Source organism: Dama dama, chromosome 25 (assembly GCF_033118175.1).
Source record: "Dama dama isolate Ldn47 chromosome 25, ASM3311817v1, whole genome shotgun sequence".
NCBI classification, from domain to species: Eukaryota; Metazoa; Chordata; class Mammalia; order Artiodactyla; family Cervidae; genus Dama; species Dama dama.
Genome location: NC_083705.1, coordinates 21,364,730 through 21,380,726, shown reverse-complemented (window position 1 = coordinate 21,380,726; position 15,997 = coordinate 21,364,730).

The following is a 15,997-nucleotide window of genomic DNA, read 5'->3' as shown; positions in this document are numbered from 1 at the left end:
TGGTGATGGACAGGGAGGCCTGGCGTGCTGCAGTTCATGGGGTTGCAAAGAGTCAGACACGACTGAGCAACTGAACTGAACTGAACTGAATCAGCTTATCCAGTGGCTTTAGACAAGTTCTATATATTTTCCCCCACACTTTGATAACTTGTAAAATAAGAATCAGCTTATCCAGTGGCTTTAGACAAGTTCTATATATTTTCCCCCACACTTTGATAACTTGTAAAATAAGAGTTAAAATAGCTTTCATCCACCTCACCTCACAAGTTCCACAGCATTTTATGATAATAAATTAGATTGAAATACAGGTTAGTAAATGCCTATGAACTACTTTGATTAAGAAAGAAATGCCTATGTTGTTGTTCAATCACTAAACCGTGTTCCACTCTTTGTGAACCCATGGACTGCAGCATGCTAAGCTTCCCTGTCTTTCACTGTCTTCGGAGTTTGCTCAATTCACGTCCACTGAGCTGATGATGCTATCTAACCATCTCATCCTCTTCTGCCCCTTCCTTTTTTGCCTTCAATCTTTACCAGCGTCAGGGTCTTTTCCAGTGAGTATTGTTATCTGCAATGGGAGACTTAAGTATTCTTAGGGTTAATTCAACTCCTCACATCCCAATTAGAAAGTCTGGTAAGTATATGGAGGAAGCAGGCCATGGCAAACCTCACTGAACCATCACAGGAAAGGGCAGAAAGACACGGTGATGTTTGTCACTCCAAAAACATGTTTTCTTCATTTGTACCCACTCTAGTCTCCTTGCCTGGAGAATCCCATGGACTGGGGAGGCTGGTGGGCTACATACAGTCCATGGGGTCACAGAAATTCAGACATGACTGAGTGACTAAGCACACACAGTTCTGTATTATACAGAGGAAAGTTCTATATTATAGTTCTGTGGCTACCTTGGGACTTCCATTGCTTCTCCTTGGCATTCATTAAAAGAACATTGGAAAACATATTTGAGAAGGTCGAACTTTGGCCTTTCAAGGAACCAGTCACATGACATAATTTCTATTGATTCAAAATTATTTTTAAAGATCCAGTTGCAAAACATTGAAGATATGATCCTAAGTTTACTAAAAACATGTGCCTTCAAAAATATGGGAAATTATTTTCCAAGTTATTTCCACAATTATCTCAGAGCAGTGGAATTATGGATGATACTAATTTGCTTTTATATGTATTTTTATATACCCTAAATTTTAAAAAATGAAAATATATTATTAGAAAACAATAACACATTTTGGTCACTTTTCCATATATCACTTTCAACAGCACTTTAGATTCTTAAGGCAACATCTTCAAATAGGCGAGCTAAAGGATATAATTTTATTATCCTTCAGTAAAGCCGTGGAGTTCATATCTGAGATGTATTTTGAAAGTAGCTACTGATCAGACTCTTCCTAGCTCTATAAGAGGCATTCACTTAGATGGTGAATTGGAGTTTTAGGATATGCTGATTTGTGGTATATCTGAAAGTGACGTTTTTCTGTTTTACCATCCTGTGCTTCATCTTCTGGGTTATGCTGCTGCCTTCAGTCCTCAAAATCCTATAACTTGCAAGCATGGCTTGCCAGCTGGAACTAGAGTTAGCAAACTAAGTATTGACATCATCTGGCCAAACACAGAGCCAAGGAAATGAACATGCCTGATATATGTGTGTCCTGATTTACTTTGGAACGTTCTTCTGCGGCTCATAAAAAGTCAGTTGTACTTTTTCCATATTGCATCCCAAACCCACATGCTACCGGCCAAAGTTTAGATTGTTCTAATTGGTAAGGAAAGACAGGAAAACTGCCACATCATATGTACTCTCAACTGTCTGATTAGGGAGAGATTATTCAGTGTTATGTTTAGAATATTGGAACTCCAGGATTTCCATTCTAGACTGAGTGACTTCACCTGGTTATAATTTGAGTTTTACTGAAAGAGTCAGCAGAGCACTCACCCACCCCTGTGGAGACATTACCTCATCAGTCCTTCCCGTGGTCCTTTGGGAGAGATGGGTCACACGTGCTGGGGAAGAGAAAGCAGAAATCAGACTTGTCTCTTAGGAGCTCAGCTCAGAGGTGTGGGTCCTGGTTCCAAAATGGACAGGGGCTCCTGAGCCCATCATGGGGCTTCTGCAGCTGGGAAACCAGAAGGAGAGATGTTCCTCTAACTCAGCGTACCCCCTGTTTCTACTCCACGCAGTAGATCCAGGGGGCCTTCTGGGGGGAGTTGTATTTGTTGGCATTCTCTTCCCTCCCAATTTGTTTAATTCCTTGGCATATCCAAAAGCCTGTTTTGAATTTAGCTCAAAATATCAATACACAAACTTTCTTGTTTGGTCCCCTAAAGGTCAAGCTGTGGTGTTTGATCGCTTTATCCAGACTGTCAACTTTTTATCACAGGGGTGATATTTTATGACTTCTGCCATTACTCACAGCTCCTTCCTAGCCAGTGCAATGCCTTACCCACCTCCGCCTTCCTCACCCCTTTCTACCCCTTCACCAGGCATTATATTTGTGATTTGTGCTTACTGTTTAGTGTGTGTTTTCTCCCACTAGAATGTAACTTCCTTAAAGGCAGAAACTTTTTCTATGTTGTTCATTGCTGCCTCCCAAGTACCTGACACACGGGAGGCCCTCAATAAGTATTCATTGAATGAAAGAACTAATATTTATAGGAGGAGCTCAGTAAGGTTATATATTTTTGTTATTAATTATTGGAGGCTGGTACTTCAGTTGTTCTGCTTGGAAAATCTTTTTCTTTTTTTCTGCATTCAAAGTGACCAAGCAAAATATCACGATTGATGACTTTTAAGTTTACACAGATGATGAGCCCATTTTAAATGGAGAATAGATGAAGGAGAGCAGAGAAACAGCTGAATTTCATATTTAGAGAAGATATATTTCCTGGCATTGAAGAGAGCATTTCATAGAGAATGACTTAGAAAAAAAATGCACCATCTAATTGAGGGGCCAGGGAGAGTGTCACCGAGATGCAAATAGGAATATAGCACTTTACCTTTTCTTGTGTGCTGTGTACTTAGTCGCTCAGTCATGTCTAACTCTTTGTGACCCCATGGACTGGAGCCCACCAGGCTCCTCTGTCCATGGGGATTCTCCAGGCAAGAATACTGGAGTGGGTTGCTATGCCCTTCTCCAGGGGATCTTCCCAACCCAGGAATCGAACCGGGGTCTCCTGCATTGCAGGTGTATTCTTTACCAGCTAAACTACCAGGGAAGCGCCTGGTACCTTTTCTTAGACTCACAGAATCCCAACACAAGCTGAACCCTAGGTGAGGAAACAGGGGTGCTGAGAGATGAAGTAATTTACTCCCAAGTAACACAGCAAAATAATACCAGAGCTGACTTTTGTCAATGCAATATGCTAAATGCTATTTAAGAAGTATTTACTTAAACATACATCTACTGGGACTTCACTACTAGTAAGCTTCCAGTCAGTTCAGTTCAGTTCAGTCGCTCAGTCGTGTCCGACTCTTTGCAACCCCATGAATAGCAGCATGTCAGGCCTCCCTGTCCATCACCAACTCCCGGAGTTGACTCAAACTCATGCCCATCGAGTCGGTGATGCCTTCCAGCCATCTCATCCTCTGTCATCCCCTCCTCCTCCTGCCCCCAATCCCTCCCAGCATCAGGGTCTTTTCCAATGAGTCAACTTTTCGCATGAGGTGGCCAAAGGATTGGAGTTTCAGCTTCAGCATCAGTCCTTCCAATGAACACCCAGGACTGATCTCCTTTAGGATGGATGGGTTGGATCTCCTTGCAGTCCAAGGGTCTCTCAAGAGTCTTCTCCAACACCACAGTTCAAAAGCATCAATTTATCGGCGCTCAGCTTTCTTCACAGTCCAACTCTCACATCCATACATGACCATGGGAAAAACCATAGCCTTGACTAGACGGACCTTTGTTGACAAAGTAATGTCTCTGCTTTTTAATATGCTGTCTAGGTTGGACATAACTTTCCTTCTAAGGAGTAAGCGTCTTTTAATTTCATGGCTGCAGTCACCATCTGCAGTGATTTGGGAGCCCACAAAAATAAAGTCTGACACTATTTCCACTGTCTCCCCATCTATTTCCCATGAGGTGATGGGACCAGATGCCATGATCTCCATTTTCTGAATGTTGAGCTTTAAGCCAACTTTTCCACTCTCCTCTTTCACTTTCATCAAGAGGCCTCTAGCTCCTCTTCACTCTCTGCCATAAGGGTGGTGTCATCTGCATATCTGAGGTTACTGATATTTCTCCTGGCAATCTTGATTCCAGCTTGTGCTTCTTAAAGCCCAGCATTTCTCATGATGTACTCTGCATAGAAGTTAAATAAGCAGGGTGACAATATACAGCCTTGATGTACTCCTTTTCCTATTTGGAACCAGTCTGTTGTTCCATGTTCAGTTCTAACTGTTGCTTCCTGACCTGCATACAGGTTTCTCAAGAGGCAGGTCAGGTGGTCTGATATTCGCATCTCTTTCAGAATTTTCCAGTTTATTGTGATCCACACAGTCGAAGACTTTGGCGTAGTCAGTAAAGCAGAAATAGATGTTTTTCTGGAACTCTCTTGCTTTTTCATTGATCCAGCAGATGTTGGCAATTTGATCTCTGGTTCCTCGGCCTTTTCTAAAACCAGCTTGAACATCTGGAAGTTCTCGGTTCACGTATTGCTGAAGCCTGGCTTGGAGAATTTTGAACATTACTTTACTAGTGTGAGAGATGAGTGCAATTGTGCGGTAGTTTGAGCATTCTTTGGATTGCCTTTCTTAGGGATTGGAATGAAAACTGACCTTTTCCAGGCCTGTGGCCACTGCTGAGTTCTCCAAATTTGCTGGCATATTGAGCCAGCATCATCTTTCAGGATTTGAAATAGCTCAATTGGAATTCCATCACATCCACTAGCTTTGTTCATAGTGATGCTGTCTAAGGCCCACTTGACTTCACATTCCAGGATGTCTGGCTCTAGGTGAGTGCCCATTGTGATTATCTGGGTCATGAAGATCTCTTTTGTACAGTTCTTCTATGTATTCTTGCCACCTCTTCTTAATATCTTCTGCTTCTGTTAGGTCCATACCATTTCTGTCCTTTATCGAACCCATCTTTGCATGAAATGTTCCCTTGGTATGTCTAATTTTCTTGAAGAGATCTCTAGTTTTTCCCATTCTATTGTTTTCCTCTATTTCTTTGCATTGATTGCTGAGGAAGGCTTTCTTATCTCTCCTGACTACTACAGGCAAATTTGGCCTTGGAGTATGGAATGAAGCAGGGCAAAGGCTAATAGAGTTTTGCCAAGAGAACACACTGGTCATAGCAAACACCCTCTTCCAACAACACAAGAGAAGACTCTACACATGGACATCACCAGATGGTCAACACCAAAATCAGATTGATTATATTCTTTGCAGCCAAAGATGGAGAAGGTCTATACAGTCAGCAAAAACAAGACCAGGAGCTGACTGTGGCTCAGATCATGAACTCCTTATTGCCAAATTCAGACTTAAACTGAAGAAAGTAGGGAAAACCACTAGACCATTTAGGTATGACCTAAATCAAATCCCTTATGACTATACAGTGGAAGTGAGAAATAGATTTAAGGGACTAGATCTGATAGACAGAGTGCCTGATGAACTATGGACGGAGGTTCGTGACATTGTACAGGAGACAGGGATCAAGACCATCCCCAAGGAAAAGAAATGCAAAAAGGCAAAATGGTTGTCTGAGGTGGACTTACAAATAGCCGTGAGAAGAAGAGAAGCGAAAAGCAAAGGAGAAAAGGAAAGATATTCCCATTTGAATGCAGAGTAAGCTTCCAAGGTTTCTGGAAATCCCAAAAGTTACTTAGCTAGTTTTACAATCAGTGATCATGTGGAATCAAATGCAGCCTTTTGTACAGATTGTGGTTATATCAACTCAAATCAGCTAATGGCTTGGTTGAGATAAGTGAGACAAACCTTACAGGAAGACAAGAATTCCTAATCCGTCTGCTTCAGGAGAATTAGAGTTGCCTACTGCCTTGTGAGTTTGCAAGTCATCACCCTTGGTGTAGGGGTGGGGAGCGGAAGGAAGGCTCTTCAGTACCCACACTTGGTGGCTGTCTTTTGAAAAGCTGAGCAGAGTTAGACTCAGGGACTTGCTACCCGGCTGACAGCTTGAGTGCTGCTTTTTAAGATTTTGTTTTTTTAATGTGGACCATTTTCAAAGTTTTTAATTGAAGTTTTATGATACTGGTTCTGTTTTCTGCTTTGGTTTTTTGGCCACAAGGCATGTGGACTCTTAGCTCTCCAGCAGGGATTGAACCTGTACCACCTGCATTGGAAGATGAAGTCTAAACCACTGGACCACCAGGGAAGTCTCAAGTGCTGCTTTTTGATCCGGAGCAGGGCAGAATTGCAGTGTACTTCACTCGAGTAGGCCCTGAAAGAGGAGTATTACTTCTCAACTCAGTGCTCCTGGTGATCCTTGCCCATAGCATAGCTTTCTGACTGCCTCTCCTCTTTGGCTGTGCTTGTGGACAGAGAATAATGCTGGAGTGATTCCAAGAGGTTTAGAGACAAATTAAAACCATTGAACAATTTGAAGCAAGTTGATGCTCTCTGTATTAACACATTACCTGTATTATGGTAATACTAACTTTGATATTGTAAGTTCACTCAGGAATAGACTGCTTAGAAATATATCGTTCTTAGTGGAACAGAAGTTAATGGTACACAGGGAACTGAAAGCTGATGCTCTGTGGCAGCATAGAGGGGTGGGATGGGGAGGGATAGGAGGGGTTTCAAGAGGGATGGAACATGAGACAGGGTGCTCAGGGCTGGGGCACTGGGATGACCCTGAGGGATGGGATGGGGAGGGATGTGGGAGGGGGTTCAGGATGGGGAACACATGTGCACCCATGGCTGATTCATGTCAATGTATGGCAAAAACCACTACAATATTGTAAAGTAATTAACCTCCAACTAAAATAAATGAATGAATTAAAAAAAAAAAAGGGATGGAACATTTATATACCTATGGCTGATTCATGTTCATGTATGGTGGAAACCATCACAATATTGTGAAGTAATTATCCTCTAATTTTAAAAAAGTGCACAAAGTGGTGAGACATAGCGGGTTGTTGCCTTTATGTCGCTGTTTCTCTCTTCTCTACCCTCACTCTTTTATCCATCCTTTCCTGTTGATCCCACCTTCCTCCTGGTCTCCTCCTCCTCCTCTCTCTTCCTCTCTCCTTTTCTCTTCTCTCCTGCCCAGGTCTTTAGCCTGCCAGGGAATCTACAGTCATCTTCATTCTCTCATCAGCAGACAGGACTGAAAAGAGACAGAAAGAAGTTCCCAGCCTCTCCACAATTGTCAAGATGTTCTTGAAAGTGAAAGCGAAAGTCGCTCAGTTGAGTCCGACTTTTTTCGACCCCATGGACTATACAATCCATGGAATACTCCAGGCCAGAATACTGGAGTGGGTAGCCTTTCCTTTCTCCAGGGGATCTTCCCAATGCAGGGATTGAACCCAGAACTCCCACATTGCAGGCAGATTCTTTACCAGCTGAGCCACAAAGAAGCCCTAGGATGTTCTTAAATATGGTCATTTCTCTTTATTTAAATGGAATATTTAAGGCTGTGGCTTCCTTTGCTGTTGTAACAAATGACCACAAACCCAGTGGCTTAAAACAACACAAATTTACTATCTTATTTCTGGAAATAAAGCAGTCCTAAAAATTCAAGGTGTCTGCAGAACTGAGTTGTCCTGGAGAATCTGTAACTTTGCCTTTTCCAGCTTCTAGAGGCCACCAGCATTTATTGGTCATGGTCCTTTCATTTATCCTCAAGGCCAGTAGCATAGCATCTTCAAATGCCCCCCTCCTCTGCTCCTACCATCACTTGTCCTTCTCTGACCCTCTTCTTATAAGGACATTTGTGATTATGTTGGGTCTACTAGGATAATCATTTATTGATTTCATTATTTTTGGCTGCACAGAGTCTTAACCACTAAACCACCAAGTAAGTCCATGGGCAAGGAGAGCTTTGAAACAAACTGGACTCAGGGTTTGAAGTCCAGCTCTGGCATTTGCTGTGAGATCTTGGATGCATTTGCTTAACTGTAAAATAGGAATGATAATTCTTTCCTCATGAGATTGGAGGACTAAATTAAATTATGTATATAATATACCTAGTATGGTTCCTGACATATAGAGGATGCTTCATAAAAGTTATTGCTTTTAACTCTTTCCTCTGTGATTAGATAAAAGGTCAAGAATGTAATTATAATGTGGCCAAAAGTAATTAGGCTGAGAGTAATCAAATGGATGTTGAGCAATGGAATTTTAAAATCAGAGGATACACCCACACAATCCAATGGGAACTGACAGAACTGTTTCTTCTAATCTGGCTTCAGTCTAATTACATTTTATGTCTTCTAAATTGAAGGAAGATGTGGAAGGGAAGACTTGACCTGTCTCACATCTATATCTAAGGAATTGAGAAAAATAACAGAATTTCTCTCATTCCCAAATTTGACAGAAACATACCATGAGGATTCAGTGGATCTTTAGGTACCATCTAGGACACCCTCCTAACAGATGTCAGCACCTTGTCTTAAACACTTACCACAATGGGAGGGTCACTACTTTTTGAAATAGGTCATTGGATTTTTGTCTAGCTTTTATTAGAAAGTTATTCCTTATTTTCAGCCAGGAAACTGCTTCCCTAAATGTTCCATCTTTTGATTCTAATTGTGCCCTCTAAACTTAAAAAACCTGATACAATTTTTACCATAACAATCCTACAGAGGCACCCACTCTGAGTCTTTTCTTTTCCAAGTTAGAATTCCAAAGTTTCTTCTAAAACTTTAAAACTTCTTCTAAAACTTTATCACTTGCTTTTCTTTTTGAGTCTTGCCAAATCTTCTGGTTGTCTTTTCTCACTGTGCTCCAGTTTATCAATGCCTCCTGTAGAATGAGTTGCCCAACGCTGAAGAGAATTATCTCAGATATGGTCAGATTAGTGTACATATGCTGGAACTTATATTTTCTGTTGAATCTGGATTATATTTTCATCAATGAAGTCTGATTTCATCAATTTTTTTAAAAAGTAGCCTCATAACACTGTCATTGGGCTTATTCTGAGCTGGCAGTCAATCAAATCACCAAGTGCTTTGCAAACAAGCTTTTGTTTTCCCCTTGTTCTTATTTGTCCAGCTGATTCATGATAACTTTCGTTGTACAAACAATATCATGAAAAAATATATAAAAATGAAATAAATGACCTAGAATCTCATTAGGCCCACTTTGGCAATTTTCAACTGTCCAAGTTTTTTTCTAGCCCTTGCTCATAAGCTTGCATAAATTTTACATACATTTCATCATAGCCGAGATAATTTTTCATATTCTGACTTTGAGGGCTAACAAAACAACATTTTCCCAAGCTACTGTATTATTTTTTACAATTGTACGTTAATATAGCTACATTAATTCCATAGTAAGATGTACCATATTTACTTATCTACTCTCTGTCTCAGACATTGAGGTGGTTCTATCATTGTACAGAAATTGGTTGCTTTGGGGGTGATTTTAATGTAGTCCTGAAATCAAATTATGTTTTGGGCCACAATGAAGATTTTATGTTTCTTTATTTAAAATTTTCTCCTTTTTTATTGTCATCCGTGTCTAGATTTTTGTGGGGCCACTTCCCCTATCTTCCTCCCCTTTGCTCTTCACATCATCTTTCAATTCTGAATACACATAATAGAAAAATAAGATTGTGAGACTTTAAGCTTTAATATCCATATTAATACCTCCAGCGAGTTTGTAACCCTCTCGCCCTGGCACAACAACCTCTCTCAGTGCCAGCCTGTGAGTTCCTGTTTGGGGCAGTTAGGAAATGCAGCTCCGCCCCAGACTACTCCTTTCTTGCTGGTAAGCTGATGCCTGTAATTAACGGAGGCCAAAGTTTCTAAGTTCCTTGGGGGCAGCTCTGCTTTGCTTTCACTTATCATATTCCAACTTAGTCATGGAAGGCTCTCAGTGAATACTTCTTAGGAGAAGGAATGAAAGAATATAATTAAAGATAGGACTTAACAATTTAATTCAGCCTGGGGGAGATACCACTTCATTCACACTAACAAGTAAATTGCTGGTATTAGATAGTTCCCTGGGCACAGGTTTTTTTCTATGAGGAAGAAAGGGCATGATGCACTCCAGTCCTGTCTGAGAGAAGATGGTAATGGACTCGAGACACCCAAAACAGGAATGTTATACTTTTTCCAGGGGCCAGTCTTAGGCTTTATAAACTCAGACTATTGTATGGGATGCTTTGTGACCTTCTATAATTTCAGACTTGGCCTTTTTTGGGGAGGGACACCCCAATCTTAGTTCCCTGACCAGGGATTGAACCCAACCACATCTGTGGCACTGAAAGTGTGGAGTCCTAACCACTGGAATGCGAATCCCTCAGACTTGCGCTTTTAATTTGCACTGATGCTACCAGGCAACAGAACTTGCCTTTGCTGCTGCTACAAATCAACAAATGTCTGGGGAGAGGGGCTGGGGAAGAGAGACACTGTTCTACACGATGTGACCTAAGAAGCTATGCCTGTCGTAACTCCCCTATCCAAACTGGGCTTCCCTACAGACCTGTCAACTGACCAAGACAGCTTTGCAACCTAACTGGATATTTTTAGAAAATCATCTAGAACCATCTAGAAAATCTAGAATCATCTAGAAAATCATAAGTGCCCCTGCAGATTAATTAGCATTCCCATTCAGTTATGTATGGGTAAGTTTAACACACCATAACTGAGAATAGCATTTTGAAATTAGAGGACAGCAGGTTGGAATGTTTCAGTGGGGCCAGGGCAATAAAGAAATCTAGGCGTGGTGCTCTAGTGAGCACCTCGGTGGCACTTCCTGTCTAACCAGAGCACTAAGAGGCTCTATGTCCATTAGAAGAAAGTACCAATTATTTATAACCCAACTTTTGATTTGTGCCTTCATTTACTTTCCAGAGTAGACACTCTCCACGCTACCACCTCAGACCTTGAACACCCATGTGATTCACCAGACACTGATTTTCCTCTTGTCGTTGCACAGATGCGCGGCCTCTGCATTTGGGTCTCATTCATTAGATCTCCCCCAAGCAGCTCCTGGTACCAGACTTATGTCCATCTTCTTTTTTCCTTCTGCTTTGCTTTTCGTTGATCATTCCTTTTTCTATACACACGTGCTCTTTTCTTTAAACTTCCTTCCCTCTTTCCCCTTATTTAGAAGTACCTCAGGAAAATCTTTCTTCTGACATTTTATCCTTTCTTGTCCTTCCTGTGTCCCTTGTATGGATATATACATTCATATATTAATATATATGTGTGTGTACACCTTTGGACATGTACACACACACGCCCCCTTCATCTATATCTTAATAGTTTGCTGATATATACCTATTTGAAGTAAAAAGGACAGAGATTTTACATTAAACATAATACAGACTCAGGACCCTTACCTTCAACTTCTAGATAATTTGAAAGTGCTCAGAAGATTTCCTTTAAAATTTTTACCAAAATCTCTGTCTGCCCCTCTACGGTCCACTAATTTAAACAGCTTTCCTTAAGTACTAGTATTCAGCACAAATAGAAGAAAATAATTTCCTACCATTTTTTTTCTTTTACTTAAAAAAAAATTATAGCTAACATAATAGCACCCTTTTCTAGTTTTCATTGTAAATCTAAGGCATATGCAACAATATTGTGTGTTGAAGAGGGTTTTGCGGACTATGTGGAAATATAAGCACTATTTACTAGGAATGACTAGAAACCGAGGGAAAGCAGGTGGTGAGGAGGTTTATGGAAGGAGACTACATGTTTGAGACAACAAAACACAAAAGCACATCAGGCTTTTGAGCTGCAACTTTTATTTGTTAGGGGAGGAGACTCAGAAATCTTTAAGAGAGATGGGAAACCTGGTATGTGATTGAAAATAGAGCAGAAGGATCCAGTGTGTTCTGGCAAAAAAAAAGTAGTGAAGGTGTCAGTCACTCAGTCATGTCTGACTCTGAGCCACCCCACGGACATGCCAGGCTCCTCCGTCCATGGGATTTCCCAGGCAAGAGCACTGGAGGAGATCTTCCCAACCCAGGGATCGAACGAAGGTCTCCTACATTGCAGGCAGGTTCTTTACCATCTGAGCCACCAGGGAAGCCCATTATATTCCAGTGGATTCTGGCCTGAGATGGTCACTGAGGGTTGTTCTAAGAGGATGTAAACCCTATACAAGGAAGAAGTGTTCAGAATTGTGGGTCTGTGGGCAAGCTCGATGACTTCTAAGCCGTGAGAAAAGAGAGTCCGCTGGTCTTGCCCTTGATGCTGGATCTACTTGCCTGAGGTCCTGCTGCTGGGATGGGAGAAGGTTAGGGTGTGTGGCTTCAGGCTATCTGAGTTCTAAATGGTGGATTTCAGTTGCATTTGTATGCCAGAGATGTCTTACATTTTAGAAAGGTCTTTTTATTAATTCACATGGCAAGCCTGTAAAACATAGCCATTATCACTATTTTATAGATGCTAAGTAATTTGCCCAAGTTAATAGTATATTTGACTTCTTTCTCTCCCTCAGCTCCGAAAATCAAAGCCCTGTTGATTTTTCTTCAACATGCTACTCACTCCTTGTATTCTTGTCATTCTATTGCTACCTATCCTGTTCTAGGCCTGTAGCATTTCATGCCTGAAAGTGAGAAAAGTGTTAGTTACTCAGTCGTGTCTGCCTCTTTGGGACCCCATGGAGTACAACCCACAAGGCTCCTCTGTCTATGGGATTCTCCAGGCAAATAGTGGAGTGGGCAGTCATTCCCTTCTCCAGGGGAATCTTCCCAAACCAGGGATTGAACCGGGCTTCCTGTACTGAAAGTGAATTCTTTTACCATCTGAGCCACCAGGAAAGCCCTCTCCAATAGCCTCCTAACCACCCTCTGTGTTCCATCCTGTCTCGGCTTCAGTATATTCAAATATTACTACAAGAGTTCAATGTCAGATTCATCGTCACAATGCTGCTTTTGCTACATCACTTCTATATTCAAATCATCAATGACATCCCCATCTCATTGTGGGATAAGGACTAAATCCTTCAGCCTGATGGGTAAAGTCTTCCATGGTATTTCCTCAGCCTTCTCTTGCAGTCTCAGTTCCCTTTACTCTGCATGACAAACTCTTACCTTCTTGTACATTAAACGACACTTGCACTCAACATTCATAAGTCTGCTTACTGTGTGTCCCCGCCTGAAATTCTGCCTCTTCTCACCTCTATCCATCAGAAGTTGTGTAGCTCAGATCTCACCTTTCAGTGAACAGTCACACTTAGGGTCTGTACCAGTCCTCAGTGATGAATCATGTAGATCTGGGTGACATCTCCTCTGTTTAATATTGTTACTTTACTCTTTACGGTTATTAACGTTTCATCTATTTCCCCATTTTTCATGTTTCCTCGGTTATATAGGCAGCTTGGAGGCAAGAATCCTGTTTTTTACTATTTTGATGTCACAAGATAACATCTTGAAATATTAATCTTTGTGCTTTTGTTTCCCTCTTGTCCTTGCAAGTGACTTTCCCCCTCTTAGGCAGAGGCCTCTATACTGCCTTGGGGAGAAAAACAGGAATAAGAGAAAAAAGCAGGAAACTGTTAATGTTCCAGATTTCCTTTTTTCCTTAACTTTCGAAACAGAGTTTTTGGAAATTTAAGAGGGGAAGTCTGAAGACTTTGCACCATCCCCAAGATTTATGCCATAGCCATGCAATTGGAAAGAGAATGTGGCATACTGGCCATGGTCCACTCAGCTGATGGAGGCCTGCATCTGCCTCAAGATTTTTCTGAGACTTAATCCAAATATTCCCCATAAACACATTCTGCCAATGTCCTGGTCCAGGATGGTCATGGCAGCATCAACCTGGAAAAAAGGAGGAGGGCTTTGATCACCTGGAGGAGATGGAAGTGGGCAAGGAAAAACTGAGTGTTAAGATCTGGGAGGACAGACAATGGGAAACTCTGCTGTTACCTACCATGTCTTGTCTTGTGGCCACTAGCCACATGTGGCTGTTACATACTTGAAATGTGGCAAATGTGACAAAGGAATTGAATTGCAATAGTCACCTGTGACTAATGGCTACTATATTGACTACTGCATGGAGCACCTGACCACTGTCTGTCTGATTCCAGTGCCTCACAGAGTCCAGCACCATTCCTGACGCATAAGAGGCACTCAATAAATATTTCTAGAGTAAATGAATGACATACATTATAAAAGCAATAAATGTGAGTTGATCACTGGTTCAAGATAGACCTGAAGCCTCCATAACTTCAATATTTTTGTTCTGTAGATCATATATAGACACTACTGCAGCTTACTCCATATAAAAAACTTTATAGGAATTGATTTTCTAGGGGTGCATAAGTCCAAAACCATTGACATCAACTGACAGCTGGCTATCGAGCCGGACCGTCACTGTACGGCTCTGAATCTGAAAGCACCTAGGCCAAATTTGCCAGAGCTTCAACTTAACCATCTCTGTAACATTCCAAAGGGAACTTGGGTAACATGCTTTTTCATTCTCCCAGTTGAATTGAGCATTGTTTTATATTATATTTGTAACTTGACTGTGCCAGGCCTTACCAACCTGTGGATAAAGAAATATGGTCATGCTAATATTCAGATTACAACAGCTATAGTACTTTAGGCCCTCTCTAGGTTTCTTTGGCGTCTTTACTGCTGTTTCTACTGCTACTGTCTTGTAAGAGAACATGTACCAGGCACAGCTGGCTTTTCCTTGGGGCTACTCCAAACCCCTCAAGGGTGCAGGCTTCAAAGCGTTCTAGGGTTGACCTCTTTTCTTCCTGGGCCCTGAATCAAGTGTCTTATGCTCTGAGTCCCATTATAGGTTCTGCTTTGTTTCAAAGAACACTAATCTTTCAGCTTCTGTCTCTCCCCATTCCTTTGGGGATCAAACTTAGTTCATTAGGCAGAAGGATTAAGCTGAATTAGATAATCAACAAATAATTATGGATTCTATTATGTGTAAAGATTTTATTTTTCAAAATGAATGTGTGTGGGCTCAGTCATGTTCAACTCTTTGCAACCCCATGGACTGTAGCCTGCTAGGTTCCTCTGTCCATAGGATTTTCTTGGCAAGAATACTGGAGTGGGTTGCCATGTCCTCCTCCAGGGGATCTTCCCCACTCAGGGATTGAACCTGTGTCTCCCGCATCTCCTGCTTTGCAGGTGGATTCTTTACTGCTGAGCCACAACTAGATACTTAATATACACCATCATCTTTAATATCCAGACATCTTGCTGGACTCCCACCTTCCATGTCCCTTTCCTTCATCCAGGAAACCTGAAACTCCTGTGCATCTCAGTTCATGGCAAGAGACCTATGAGGATCACTGGTTACACAAGTAGCCAGATTCTGAAACCTAGCTTTGGCTCAGTTGGGAGTAGTCACTCCTGAACCTGGAGGTTGTTAGTCCTCAGTGTATATCAGAATAACCTGGAGGGTTTATTAAAACATAGATTGCTGGGCTCCACCTACAATGTTTCTGATTCAGTAGGTCTTGGGTGGGACCCAAGGATCTGCACTTCTGAAGAGTTCCCAGAGGATGCTGGTGCTGATCTAAAGACACACTTGGAGAATCACTGCTTTGATCATCTGGTGACTAGCTTTCTGGAAAAAGAGCTCATGGATGCATGACAGTCCTCCAACTTCATCTTATTTTTTACTTGCTCTAAAACTTTCGTCAATAAAGACCTTTCCTGCCTGAATCTAAGAAGATAATTTTGGAACATGATGAGAATTCTCTATACCTTCATTTTTCTATTAAAAAATATTATCAGTTTGTTTAGGGTTTTTATAAGCTTTTGAACAGCTTGGTTTATATGTGGCAGAGAGAAGTGAATCACTGGAGAGTCAGGACACTGAGTAATTTTAGTAAATCTCACTGTAATCTCACTGAAAACACTTGACTAATTAGGT